Genomic DNA, 14036 nt, shown 5'->3' on the forward strand with positions numbered 1-14036 from the left:
GCTACTGTAAGAGAAGCAACCCAGCTGCCGCCAATGTGTTGGCCCCTAGACACTGCAGCCTCTCCTCCTGCCTGACACAGCCTGATGCTGCCCAACACCTGCTCTCAGGGCATGCCTAAGAACGCAGCCACGAGAAAGAACCAGAGGACACACACACATTCTAAGGGCATCATCTGAGTCCTGCATCTGGTTGTATCCCAAAGCAGCCAACCTCCTGGACTTCTCACTTACTGGAACCAGCTAATCCCTCCCTGTGTTTAAGCTGGTCTGGCTAGATTTCTGTTGCGTTCAGAAGGAGCCCTGGCTTTCGCAGGCTTTCTTGGCCTAAGGGGGGCGCCCAGGCCAGTTTCCATGCCCTTCCTGGCCTTTCAGGAGCCCAGCTCAGCTCCACCCAGGCTGGGCTGTCTCCTCCTATGCCCTACTTGGTCCAGCCTCCTCCCTGCCAGGCCTGAGCCTAGTCCCCAGCCCTCACGAGCCACACTACTTCTTATCAAGACCATTTATTTGAACACTGGCATTCTTGTTTCCCCACGCCCTCCTCAACCAGATTCCTTTCAGCCAACCTTATTCAGAGTTTGCCTTGTGCCAGGGCCGGTGCTGTGAGCTTATCAAGATAAATGAGGCAGTCCTTGCTCTTTGTGGGCTTTCAGCCTTCCAGGCCAGGGGACACACAGACATAAAGCCTTATGCACACAGAAGAGCAGTTGGCACCCAAGAGCTCAGGGGCGGCAGTTTTACGGGGGGAACATGACCATGGGGGTGGAAAATAGAAGGTGCCATCTTTCTACTTCTTTCCGCAGCTACGTTTTCAGCCGTCAGGACATGACTCCGCCACTAACACAGAGGCACCTAACACTTAGCCTTGCACATGCTGTTCCTCTGCTATGTTTACTTTTGTTACATTTTCATCCTTCATCCCTCACCCCCAATCCCATCCCTCCCTCCCATTCATCCCATGCATCCGTACGGTGCCATCTACAAAGTTTCCAGTAGCAGCTTTTAGTACTATCTTTAAATAGATTTCAGAGTTGGAGAGGAGCACGCGGCCCTCTGGCTGCAGAGAAGGGCCACACAGACCCTCCACATCTGCAAAGGAGTCTGAGCACAGGAGGACTCAGCCCTGGGTCCCTGCCCAGGGCAGCTCCATGGGCACCGGCTCTCACCAGCCAGGGACTTGCAAGACACAAATGTTGAGTAAGCGGGAAAACAAGGTGGCAGTTTTCTCAGTCTCAGTGCTAACGCTCCCTCTTCCTTACCCCTACATCAAAATTTCCTTATTTCTTAACTGTTAAAGCAGTGCTTTATGAATCTTGGCTGTATCAGGATCCCCCATTAATTAATTAATTAATTATTCATTCATTTATATATATATATATATATATATATATTTTGGTATCATTAATATACAATTACATGAGCAAAACTGTGGTTACTAAATTCCCATTATCAAATCCCCACCACATACCCCACTGTAGTCACTGTCCATCAGCATAGTAAGATGCTATAGAGTCACTACTTGTCTTCTCTGTGTTATACTGCCTTCCCCTTCCCCCCTCGTCATACTGTATGTAATTGCCCCTTATTCCCCTTCTCCCTCCCCCCGCCACCCCGTTCCTTTGACAACTGTTAGTCCATTCTTGGGTTCTATGAGTCTGCTGCTGTTTTGTTGCTTCAGTTTTTGCTTTGTACTTATGCTCCACAGATGAGTGAAATCACTTGGTACTTGTCTTTCTCCGACTGGCTAATTTTACTGACCATAATACCCTCTAGCTCCATCCATGCTGTTACAAATGGTAGAATTTGTTTTCTTCTTATGGCTGAATAATATTCCATTGTGTATATATGTACCACTTCTTATTTATCCATTCAGTGACTCTATGTCTTTTGATTGGTGCACTCAGATCATTTACACTTAGGGTGATTATTGATAGGTATGTACTTATTGCCATTGCAGGCTTTAGATTTGTGGTTACCAAAGGTTCAAGGGTAATTCTCTTACTATATAACAATCTAATTTAACTCACTTAGTATGCTATTACAAACACAACCTAAAGGTTCCTTTTTTTCCCCCTGCTTTTTCTTCCTCCTCCATTCTTTTTTTTTTTTTTGATAAAGATGATTGATAATACACTCTTATGAAGGTTTCACATGAAAAAACAGTGTGGTAACTACATTTACCCATATTATCGAGTCCCCACCCATACCCCAATGCAGTCACTGCCCATTAGTGCAGCAAGATGCTGCAGATTCACTATGTGCCTTCTCTGTACTACACTGTTCTCCCCATGATCCCCCACACCATGTGTACTCAACATAATACCCCTCAATCCCCTTCTCCCTCCCTGCCCACCCGCCCTCCCACACCCCTCCCCTTTGGTAACCACTAGTTCATTCTTGGAGTCTCTGAGTCTGCTGCCATTATGTTCCTTCAGTTTTGCTTCATTGTTATACTCCACAAATGAGGGAAATCATTTGGCATATGTCTTTCTCCACCTGGCTTATTTCACTGAGCATAATGTCCTCCAGCTCCATCCATGTTGTTGCAAATGGTAGAATTTGTGTTTTTCTTATGGCTGAATAGTATTCCATTGTGTATATGTACCACATCTTTATCCATTCATGTACTGATGGACACTTAGGTTGTTTCCATATCTTGGCTATTGTAAAAAGTGCTGCGATAAACATAGGGGTGCATATGTCTTTTGGAATCTGAGAAGTTGTGTTCTTTGGGTAAATTCCAAAGAGTGGGATTCTGGGGTCAAATGGTATTTCTATTTTTAGTTTTTTGAGGAAACTCCATATTGCTTTCCACAGTGGTTGAACTAGCTTACATACCCACCAGCAGTGAGGAGGATTCCCCTTTCTCTGCATCCTCGCCAGCATTTGTTGTTCTTAGTTTTTTCAAAGCTGGTCAGCCTTACTGGTGTGAGGTGATATCTCATTGTGGTTTTAATTTGCATTTCCCTGATGATTAGTGACATGGAACATCTTTTCATGTGTCTGTTGGCCATCTGAATTTCTTCTTTGGAGAACTGTCTCTTCATATCCTCTGCCCATTTGTTTTTTTTTCTTTTTAATTCATTTTATTATCATTAATCTACAATTACATGAAGAACATTATGATTACTAGGCTCCCCCCTTCACCAAGTCCCCCCCACATACCCCCTCACAGTCACTGTCCATCAGCATAGTAAGATGCTGTAAAATCACTACTTGTCTTTTTTGTGTTGCACAGCCCTTCCTGTGCCCCCAACCACACTATACATGCTAATCGTAATGCCCCCTTTCTTTTATCCCACCCTTGTCCCTCCCTTCCCACCCATCCTCCCCAGTCCCTTTCCCTTTGGTAACTATTAGTTCATTCTTGGGTTCTGTGATTCTGCTGCTGTTTTGTTCCTTCAGTTTTCCTTTGTTCTTATACTCCACATATGAGTGAAATCATTTGGTACTTGTCTTCCTCCACCTGGCTTATTTCACTGAGCATAATACCCTCTAGCTCCATCCATGTTGTTGCAAATGGTAGGATTTGTTTTCTTCTTACGGCTGAATAATATTCCATTGTGTATATGTACCACATCTTCTTTATCCATTCATCTACTGATGGACACTTAGGTTGCTTCCATTTCTTGGCTATTGTAAATAGTGCAATAAACATAGGGGTGCATCTGTCTTTTTCAAACTGGGCTGCTGCATTCTTAGGGTAAATTCCTAGAAGTGGAATTCCTGGGACAAATGGTATTTCTATTTTGAGCTTTTTTTTTCTGTAGATAATTATTTTTTATTGAAGGGTAGTTGACACACAGTATTACATTATATTAGTTTCAGGTGTACAACACAGTGATTCAACATTTATATACATGATAATTCTAGATACCAGCTATCACCATACCAAGTTGTTACAATATTTTGACTATATACATTATATCCCGGTTACTTATTTATTTTATAATTGGAAGTGTGTACTTTTTTTTTTTTTGTTGTTGTTGTGAGGGCATTTCTCATATTTATTGATCAAATGGTTGTTAACAACAATAAAATTCTGTATAGGGGAGTCAATGCTCAATGCACAATCATTAATCCACCCTAAGCCTAATTTTCGTCAGTCTCCAATCTTCTGAAGCATAACGAACAAGTTCTTACATGGAGAACAAATTCTTACATAGTGAATAAGTTACATGATGAACAGTACAAGGGCAGTCATCACAGTAACTTTTGGTTTTGCTCATGCATTATGAACTATAAACAGTCAGTTCAAATATGAATACTCATTTGGTTTTTATACTTGATTTATATGTGGATACCACATTTCTCTCTTTATTATTATTATTTTTAATAAAATGCTGAAGTGGTAGGTAGATACGAGATAAAGGTAGAAAACATAGTTTAGTGTTGTAAGAGAGCAAATGTAGATGATCAGGTGTGTGCCTGTAGACTATGTGTTAATCCAAGCTAGACCAGGGCAATAAAACATCCACGGATGCAGAAGATTTCTCTCAAAACAGGGGGGGTGAGGTTCTAAGCCTCACCTCTGTTGATCCCCAATTTCTCACCTGATGACCCCCCTGCGACTGTGCCTGTCTTAGGTTGTTCCTCCCTTGAGGAATCTTACCCGTCTCTGGCTAACCAGTCATCTTCTGGGGCCATACAGGGAAATGTAAAGTTGGTAAGTGAGAGAGAAGCCTTATTGTTTGAAAAGGTTAGCTTTTTACTTCTTTGCATATTTATGCCCTGTGATCTGCCCATTTGTTAATCAGGTTATTTGCTTTTTGGGTGTTGAGGCGTGTAAGTTCTTTATATATTTTGGATGTTAACCCCTTGCTGGATGTCACTTACAAATGTATTCTCCCATACTGTAGGATGCCTTTTTGTTCTGTTGATGGTATCCTTTGCCGTACAGAAACTTTTTAGTTTGATGTAGTCCCATGAGTTCATTTTTGCTTTTGTTTCCCTTTCTTGAGGAGATGCGTTCAGGAAGAAGTTGCTTATGCTTATATTCAGGAGATGTTTGCCTATGTTGTCTTCTAAGAGATTTATGGTTTCATGACTTACATTCAAGTCTTTAATCCATTTCGAGTTTTCTTTTGTGTATGGGGTTAAACAATAATCCAGTTTCATTCTCTTGCATGTAGCTGTCCAGTTTTGCCAACACCAGCTGTTGAAGAGGCTGTCATTTCCCCCACTGTATGTCCACGGCTCCTTTGTCATATATTAATTGACCATATATGGTTGGGTTTATGTCAGGGCTCTTTACTCTGTTCCATTGGTCTATAGGTCTGTTCTTGTGCCAGTACCAAATTGTTTTGATTACTGTGGCTTTGCAGTAGATATTGAAGTGAGGGAGCAAAATCCCCCTTGCTTTATTCTTCCTTCTCAGGATTGCTTTGGCTATTCGGGGTCTTTTATGGTTCCATATAAATTTTAGGACGATTTTCTCTAGTTCATTGAAGAATGCTGTTGGTATTTTGATAGGAATTGCATTGAATCTGTAGATTGCTTTAGGCAGGATGGCCATTTTGACAATATTTCTTCTTCCTATCCATGAGCATGGGATGAGTTTCCATTTATTGGTATCTTCTTTAATTTCTCTTAAGAGTGTCTCGTATTTTTCAGGGTATGGGTCTTTCACTTCCTAGGTTAGGTTTATTCCTAGGTATTTTATTCTTTTTGATGCAACTGTGAATGGAATTGTTTTCCTGCTTTCTCTCTCTGCTAGTTCATTGTTAGTGTATAGGAATGCCACAGATTTCTGTGTATTAATTTGGTATCCTGCAACTTTGCTGAATTCAGATATTAGATCTAGTAGTTTTGGAGGGGATTCATTAGGGTTTTTTATGTACAATATCATGTCATCTGCAAACAGGGACAGTTTAACTTCTTCCTTGCCAATCTGGATGCTTTTTATCTCTGTGTTGTCTGATTGCCACGGCTAGGACCTCCAGTACTATGTTGAATAGAAGTGGGGAAAGTGGGCATCCTTGTCTTGTTCCCAATCTTAAAGGAAAAGCTTTCAGCTTCTCGCTGTTAAGTATGGCGTTGGCTGTGGGTTTGTCATATATGGCCTTTATTATGTTGAGGTACTTGCCCTCTATACCCATTTTGTTGAGTTTTTATCATGAATGGATATTGAATTTTGTCGAATGTTTTTTCAGCATCTATGGACACGATCATGTGGTTTTTGTCCTTCTTTTTGTTGATGTGGTGGACGATGTTGACGGATTTTCGAATGTTGTACCATCCTTGCATCCCTGGCATAAATCCAACTTGATCATGATGGGTGACCTTTTTGATGTTTTTTTGAATTTGGTTTGCTAATATTTTGTTGAGTATTTTTGCATGTATGTTCATCAGGGATATTGGTCTGTAATTTTCTTTTTTTGTGGTATCTTTGCCTGGTTTTGGTATTAGAGTGATGCAGGCCTCATACAATGAGTTTGGATGTATTCCCTCCTCTTCTAGTGTTTGGAAAACTTTAAGAAGAATGGGTATTAGGTCTTCACTAAATGTTTGATAAAATTCAGTGGTGAAGCCATCTGGTCCAGGAGTTTTGTTCTTAGGTAGTTTTTTGATTACCAGTTCAATTTTGTTGCTGGTGCTTGGTCTGTTCAGATTTTCTGTTTCTTCCTACATCAGCCTTGGAAGGTTGTATTTTTCTAGAAAGTTGTCCATTTCTTCTACGTTATCCAGTTTGTTAGCACATAATTTTTCATCATATTCTATAATAACTCCTTGTATTTCTATGGTGTCCACAGGGATTTTTCCTTTCTCATTTTTGATTCTGTTTATGTGTGTAGACTCTCTTTTTTTCTTGATAAGTTTGGCTAGGGGTTTATCTATTTTGTTTATTTTCTCAAAGAACCAGCTCTTGCTTTCATTGATTCTTTCTATTGTTTTATTCTTGTCAATTTTATTTATTTCTGCTCTAATCTTTATTATGTTCCTCCTTCTACTGACTTTGGGCCTCATTTGTTCTTCTTTTTCTAGTTTCATTAATTGTAACTTTAGACTGCTTATATGGGATTGTTCTTCTTTCCTGAGGTAGGCCTGTATTGCAATATACTTTCCTTTTAGCACAGCCTTGGCTGTGTCCCACACATTTTGCGGTGTTGAATTACTGTTGTCATTTGTGTCCATATATTGCTTGATATGTTTTTATTTGGTCATTGATCCACTGGTTATTTAGAAGCATGTTGTGAAGCCTCCATGTGTTTGTGGGATTTTTCATCTTCCTTTGGGTAATTTATTTCTAGTTTCATTCCTTTGTGGTCTGAGAAACTGGTTGGGACAGTTTCAATCTTTTTGAATTTCCTGAGGCTGTTTTTGTGGCCTAGTATATGATCTATTCTTGAAAATGTTCCATGTGCACTTGAGAAGAATGTGTATTTTGCTGCTTTTGGGTGTAGAGTTCTGTAGATGTCTGTTAGGTCCATCTGTTCTAATGTGTTGTTCAGTGCCTCTGTGTCCTTACTTATTTTCTGTCTGGTGATCTGTTCTTCAGAGTGAGTGGAGTGTTGAAGTCTCCTAGAATGAATGCATTGCATTCTATTTCTCTTTTAATTCAGTTAGTATTTGTTTCACATATGTAGGTTCTCCTGTGTTGAGAGCATAGATATTGATAATGGTTATATCTTCTTGTTAGATTGACCCCTTTATCATTATGTAATGTCCTTCGTCTCTTGTGACTTTCTTTGTTTTGAAGTCTATTTTGTCTGATACAATTACTGCAACTCCCACTTTTATCTATTAGTTGCATAAAATATCTTTTTCCATCCCTTCACTTTTAGTCTGTGTATGTCTTTGGGTTTAAAGTGAGTCTCTTGTAGGCAGCATATAGATGGATCTTGTTTTTTATCCATTCAGTGACTCTGCTTTTGACTGGTGCATTCAGTCCATTTACATTTAGGGTGATTATTGATAGGTATGTACTTATTGCCATTGCAGACGTTAGATTCGTGGTGACCAAAGGTTCAAGGTTAAATTCCTTACTATCTAAGAGTCTAACAACTCACTTAATATGCTATTACAAACACAATCTAAAGGTTCTTTTCTTTTGCTCTTCCTTTTTCTTCCTCCTCCATTCTTTATATATTAGGTATCATATTCTGTACTGTTTGTCTATCCCTTGATTGACTTTGGGGATACTTAATTTAATTTTGCATTTGCTTAGTAATTAGCTGTTCTACTTTCTTTACTGTGGTTTTATTACCTCTGGTGACAGCTATTAAACCTTAGGAACACTTCCATCTATAGCAGTCCCTCCAAATAGACTGTAGAGATGGTCTGTGGGAGGTAAATTCTCTCAGCTTTTGCTTATCTGGAAATTGTTTAATCCCTCCTTCAAATTTAAATGGTAATCTTGCCAGATAAGGTAATCTTGGTTCCAGGCCCTTCTGCTTCATGGCATTAAATACATCATGCCACTCCCTTCTGTCCTGTAAGGTTTCTGCTGAGAAGTCTGATGTTAGCCTGATGGGCTTTCCTTTGTATGTGATCTTATTTCTCTCTCTGGCTGCTTTTAATAGTCTGTCCTTATCCTTGAACTTTGCCATTTTAATTACTATATGTCTTGGTGTTGTCTTCCTTGGGTCCCTTGTGTTGGGAGATCTTTGCACCTCCATGGCCTTGCGTGACTATCTCCTTCCCCAGATTGGGGAAGATTTTAGCTATTACCTCCTCAAAGACACTTTCTATCCCTTTCTCTCTCTTCTTCTTCTTCTGGTACCCCTATAATGTGAATATTGTTCCATTTGGACTGGTCACACAGTTTTCTCAACATTCTTTCATTCTTAGAGATCTTTTTTTCTCTCTGTTTCTCAGCTTCTTTGTATTCCTCCTCTAGTTTCTATTTCATTTATTGTCTCCTCCACCATATCCAATCTGCTTTTTGTTCCCTCCATTGTGCACTTCAACAATTGGATCTCTGACCGGAATTTGTTCCTGAGTTCTTGAAATCTTTCCATACCTCCATTAGCATGTTAATGATTTTTATTTTGAACTCCCTTTCAGGAAGAGTTAGGAGATCCATGTCATCTTTCTCAGGAGTTATATTAATTTTACTCTGAACCAGGTTCCTTTAGCGTTTCATATTTGTGTACTGTGCCCTCTAGTGTCCAGAAGCTCTACTCTCTGGAGCTGCTCACCCGCTGAAGTAATGTCGGGGGTTACAGGGGAGTGGTATTGGTGCCTGGGGGGAGGAAAGAGCTGTTTCCTGCTTCCCGGCCACTATGCCTGTCTCCACTGCCTGAACCAGTGGGCCGAGCACACAGGCATAAGCCTCTATGCCTTGCGTTTGCAGTTGCTGTAGACAGATCTCCCCTCTGGCTGGCCTAACGCCGGGGTAGGGTTTGCCAGTTTGCGAGCCAGGTGGGGCTGGCTGGGAGAAAGGCGTAGTAGGCTGCCTATCACGGAGGGGGTCCCTGCAGCTGTGTAGGCAGCCAGGGAGCTAAGCACCTGGAAATCGTGAAAGCTCCCAACCTGCTGGGCAGAGTGCACCTGGACACTTTGTCTACCTGACCTTACTCCTGAGCAGTAAGCTCTGAGCAATCCTTGCCCCTTTACCAGCCCTCCTGCTAAGAGCATCCTTGTTAGGAAGTCTCTCAGACCGCCTGCCTTTCCTTTGTCCCAGAGCAGCCGGATATGGATCCCTGCTTTCCACAAGCAGCCGGAATCTCAGTCTCTCCAGGAATTCTGCCTGTCCTAGCTTTCCAATCCCCCAATCATGACAGTATCATGAAAGCACCACAAAATGTAGGTTTGTGCTCCCAGAGCGGATCTCCAGAGTTAGGTATTCAGCAGTGCCAGGCCTCCACTCCCTCCCTGCTCCATTTCTCTTCCTCCAGCCAGTGAGCTGGGGTGGGGGAAGGGCTTGGATCCCACTGGGCCACAGCTTTAGTACGTTACCCTGTTCTGTGAGGTCTGCTCTTTTCTCCAGTTGTATGCAGTCTGGCGCAGTCCTCCTTCCTGGTGCTCTCTCAGGATTTATTGTATTAATTATATTTTCGCATTATATGCGGTTTTAGGAGGAAGCCTCTGTGTCTCACCTCTCACGCTGCCATCTTTAATCCTCCTCCATTCTTTATATATCAGGTATCATATTCTGTACTCTTTGTCTAACCCTTGACTGACTTTTGGGTAGTTTTGATTTTCATCTACTTAGTAAATAATTAATTGTTCTACTTTCCTGTGGTTTTATTTCCCCTAGTGACAGCTGTTTAGCCTTAAGAATACTTCCATCTATAGCAGTCCCTCCAAAATGCACTGTAGAAGTGGTTTGTGGGAGGTAAATTCTCTCAGCTTTTGCTTATCTGAAAATTGTTTATTCCCTCCTTCAAATTTAAATGATAACCTTGCCGGGTAGAGTATTCTTGGTTCAAGGCCCTTCTGCTTCACTGAATTAAATATACCATGCCACTCCCTTCTGGCCTGTAAGGTTTCTGTTGAGAAATATGATGATAGCCAGATGGGTTTTCCTTTGTATGTGATCTTTTTTCTCTCTCTAGCTGCTTTTAAGTCTGTCCTTATCCTTGATCTTTGGCATTTTAATTATTGTATGTCTTGGTGTTGTCTTCCTTGGGTTCCTTGTGTGGGAGATCTGTGGATCTCCATGGCCTGAGAGACTATCTCCTTCCCCAGATTGGAGAAGTTTTCAACAATTACCTCCTGAATGGCACGTTTTACTCTTTCTCTCTCTCTTCTTCTTCTGGTACCCCTATAATACAAATATTGTTCCATTTGGATTGGTCACGCAGTTCTTCCAATATTCTTTCATTCTTAGAGATCCTTTCTCTCTGTGCCTCAGTTTATTTGTATTTCTCTTCTCTAATTTCTATTCCATTTACCTTCTCTTCTACTACATCTAATCTGCTTTTGAATCTCTCCATTGCACTTCTGATATGGAATTTCTTCTTTCTTTTTTGATATGGAATTTCTTAATGATTGAATCTCTGTCCTAAATTCATCCCTGAGTTCTTGAATATTTTTCTGTACCTCTGTGAGCATATTTATGATTTTTATTTTGAACTCTCTTTCAGGAAGATTGGTGAGTTCAGTTTCATTTGGCCCTTTTTCTGGGGTTTGTGAGATTTTGGTCTGAACCAGGTTCCTTTGACGTTTCATATTTCTGTGTGGCGCCCTCTAGTGCCCAGAAGCTCTAGTCTCTGGAGCTGATACCCCCAGCAGTGAGGTTGGGGGTTGCAGGGGAGCAGTGCTGGTGCTTGGGAGAAGGAAAGAGCTGTTTCCTGCTTCCGGCTGTAGTGCCTGTCTCCAGTGTCAGAGCCAGTGGGCCGAGCACACAGGTGTAAACCTCTGTGCTTTGCGTCTATAGCTGTTGCAGGCAGGTCCTCCCTCTGGCTGGCCTGACACCAAGGCAGTGACTGCCTGTTTGTGAGCTGGTGCTGGCAGGCCAGGAGGAAGGCACAGCAGGCTGCATGTCACTGTGGGGGGCCTTGGAGCCAAGTAGCCAGTCAGGGGGATGGAGCACCTGAAGCTCCTGAAAGTTCCCAACCTGCTGGGCAGAGGTGCCCAGACAACCTTGTCCACCTATCCCTTCTCCCACACAGCAAACTCTGTGCAAATCACGCTCCTTCAGCAGTCCTCTCGCTGCTAGGAAGCTCTCAGACTGCCCACCTTTCCTTTGTCCCAGAGTGGCTGGATGTGGATCCCTGTCCTCCACAAATGGCTGGAATCTCAGTCCCTCAAGTATTCCGCCTGTCTTAGCTTTCCAACCCCACTAATCTCCAGGGCACCATGCAATATAGGTTTGTGCTTGCAAAGCCGATCTCCAGGACTGGGTGTTCAGCAGTCCTAGGGCTTCCACCTCCTCCCCGCTCCGTTTCTCTTCCTCCCACCAGTGAGCTGGGGTGAGGGAAGGGCTTGGGTCCCACTGGATCAGGGCTTTGGTAGTTACCCTGTTTCATGAGGTCTGCTCTGTCCTCAAGGTGTATGCAGTCTGGTGCAGCCTTCTTTACTGTTGGTCTTTTAGGATTAGTTGTATTAACTATATTTTCATATTATATGTGGTTCTGGGAGGAATTCTCTGTCTCACCACTCATGCCGCCATCTTGAATCCAGGATTTTTTTTTAACCCTTAAAGAAATTTTTTAGTGAATATAGTTGAATGAGTCAATGTTCCCTTAAATCCATATCTGGGTACTAAGTCAGCTCAGAAAAATTTAGGAATGCTGGGTAAATGGAAGTGTAGGGCAGAGGTGTAAACAAAACTCCATCCTAGGACCCAACTCCAGAACACCGCCCCTACAGCAGCATCAGAGGACCTCCATGCAGGTTCTCCTGCTGCCTGCTGCCACCTACGGGTGACAGGGGAGAAGGCAGCCACGCTCCTAAAATGGACCTCTTGAGAAGAGCCACTGTCTAAAAATTTTCCTTTGGGAAAAGTAAATTAATATCCATTTAGTTGGGCAGTAGGAAATCAAATAGTTACTAGTTTTTCCTGTATTTTTATTCTATTATTTTCTTTTTGGAAAACCATGTTCCTCCTTGTCAGATGTGCACTCTCTGTAAGCCTGGGGCTCAGTTTTCCCTCTTTGTGAGGGGAAAGAAAGAAACTTAGGAGGTCAAAGCACTTGATGAGTCAGCTGGTCATCCAAAATTAGAAACAAAATCCTTCTTACCCTCACAATTATAAAGCTACGACTCCCTCCTTCAATATCTACATGCAAACAGCTGCAGACAAGTTCCAAAGTAACAACTCACTTTTGCAATCCCAATTGCTTTTAGCCAAAGGAAACACCAGGTCATTTTCTCCTAAGGACACCTTGATGGGGCTTGATCAGATTCAGATGTTTCTTTTTACATAAACACCTGTAAGTGATGTTGTGCTACATGGCATTTCAACAGAACCTTAGCAAGTGAGGCCAGATGTGTGTTTTTGTAAGCTATGACTAAGTGCTGAAGGGACTTCAGGGAGGAAGGGCTACAGCCAGAGTGGCCAAGTAGGAAACTGCAGGCACAGGTCGTGAAGGAGACAAGGACCCAACGATGGGTATGAAAAAGAAGAGAGGATGTCAGAGTTAGGGTGGAAGGAGATTCAGCAGGTCTTGGAGACTGACTTTATCCTGGAGATGAGAGAAAGAGCAGTTTCTGTCTAGTTTGGGAACATGGGTAAGAGCACAAAGGCAAAGCAGAGTTTTGGTGGGACAAGGGGTTAGCTCACATCTACACATGAACAGACAACTGGACCATCTAGGTAATGTCCAAGACGCAGTAAATAATACTGTGAATCCAGTGGAAATGACAGCCATCAGCAACACATGCAGCTGAAATGCGAGCAGTTCTGGTCACTCAGAGAGAGTGAGAGGTCACCCATGGGGCAGATGGAAAGCCCATATGAAGAAATGGAGACAGAACACAAGGGACAGTAAGGGTTAAATGCAAAAGAGATCCGGGAAGGTGAAGGCTGAATATATCCACTGGGCCTGGTTAACTGAAGAGTCACTGATGTTGCCCAGACCAGTTCTAGAAAGTCCACTGTAACAAAAAAACCCTTAACTTGAGAAGTAACTGGGGGGTGAGTAAATAGAGTCTAAATTGTTCTTTTCTAAGTTGTGGGTAAAATTACATATCCAGAATCTCTTGCCTGTCCTTAGTTCATCTCCATATCAATATGGGTGTTTCCAAGGGGTGGAGAGAAATAGGCCATCTCCACATCAATAGGTAATTACAAGGGCGAGGAGGGCATATCTGGACCAGAGAGGTTGGGTGGGGTCTCTTCTTCTGCAGCAGCATCACAAAAGACATGGGAGAGCAGTAGACAACTGCTTATAAGAAATAAACAGGTTTCTCCCTCTTTATTTCTCCTTTTGACTGATTTTGATTTCAAAGGTATTTTGCCCTGGGATTTTTCCCCCAGAGTAACATCTGGGGTAGTCAGGAGGACCTCTGAACCCCAAATCTGACTACATGGGTGCGACCCTTGGGTGGGCTGCCCCTAGAGATGGTGGGGAGATGGCCAGAACCCCCACTGTGGATGGTGGGGAGGCCCCAGTGGCTGCAGCGGTAGAGGGTGCAGCTTTACCCGGGAG

General features: G+C 42.5%; 1 protein-coding gene across 1 annotated transcript in view; it reads right to left on the bottom strand.

Moving 5' to 3' along the window:
- Positions 1 to 14036, bottom strand: part of MAML1 (mastermind like transcriptional coactivator 1) — a 55294-nt gene that overhangs the window by 10036 nt on the left and 31222 nt on the right. The gene's annotated exons all lie outside the window — the stretch shown is intronic.

The sequence above is a fragment of the Manis pentadactyla genome, chromosome 13, assembly GCF_030020395.1.
Source record: "Manis pentadactyla isolate mManPen7 chromosome 13, mManPen7.hap1, whole genome shotgun sequence".
In the NCBI taxonomy this organism is placed as follows: domain Eukaryota; kingdom Metazoa; phylum Chordata; class Mammalia; order Pholidota; family Manidae; genus Manis; species Manis pentadactyla.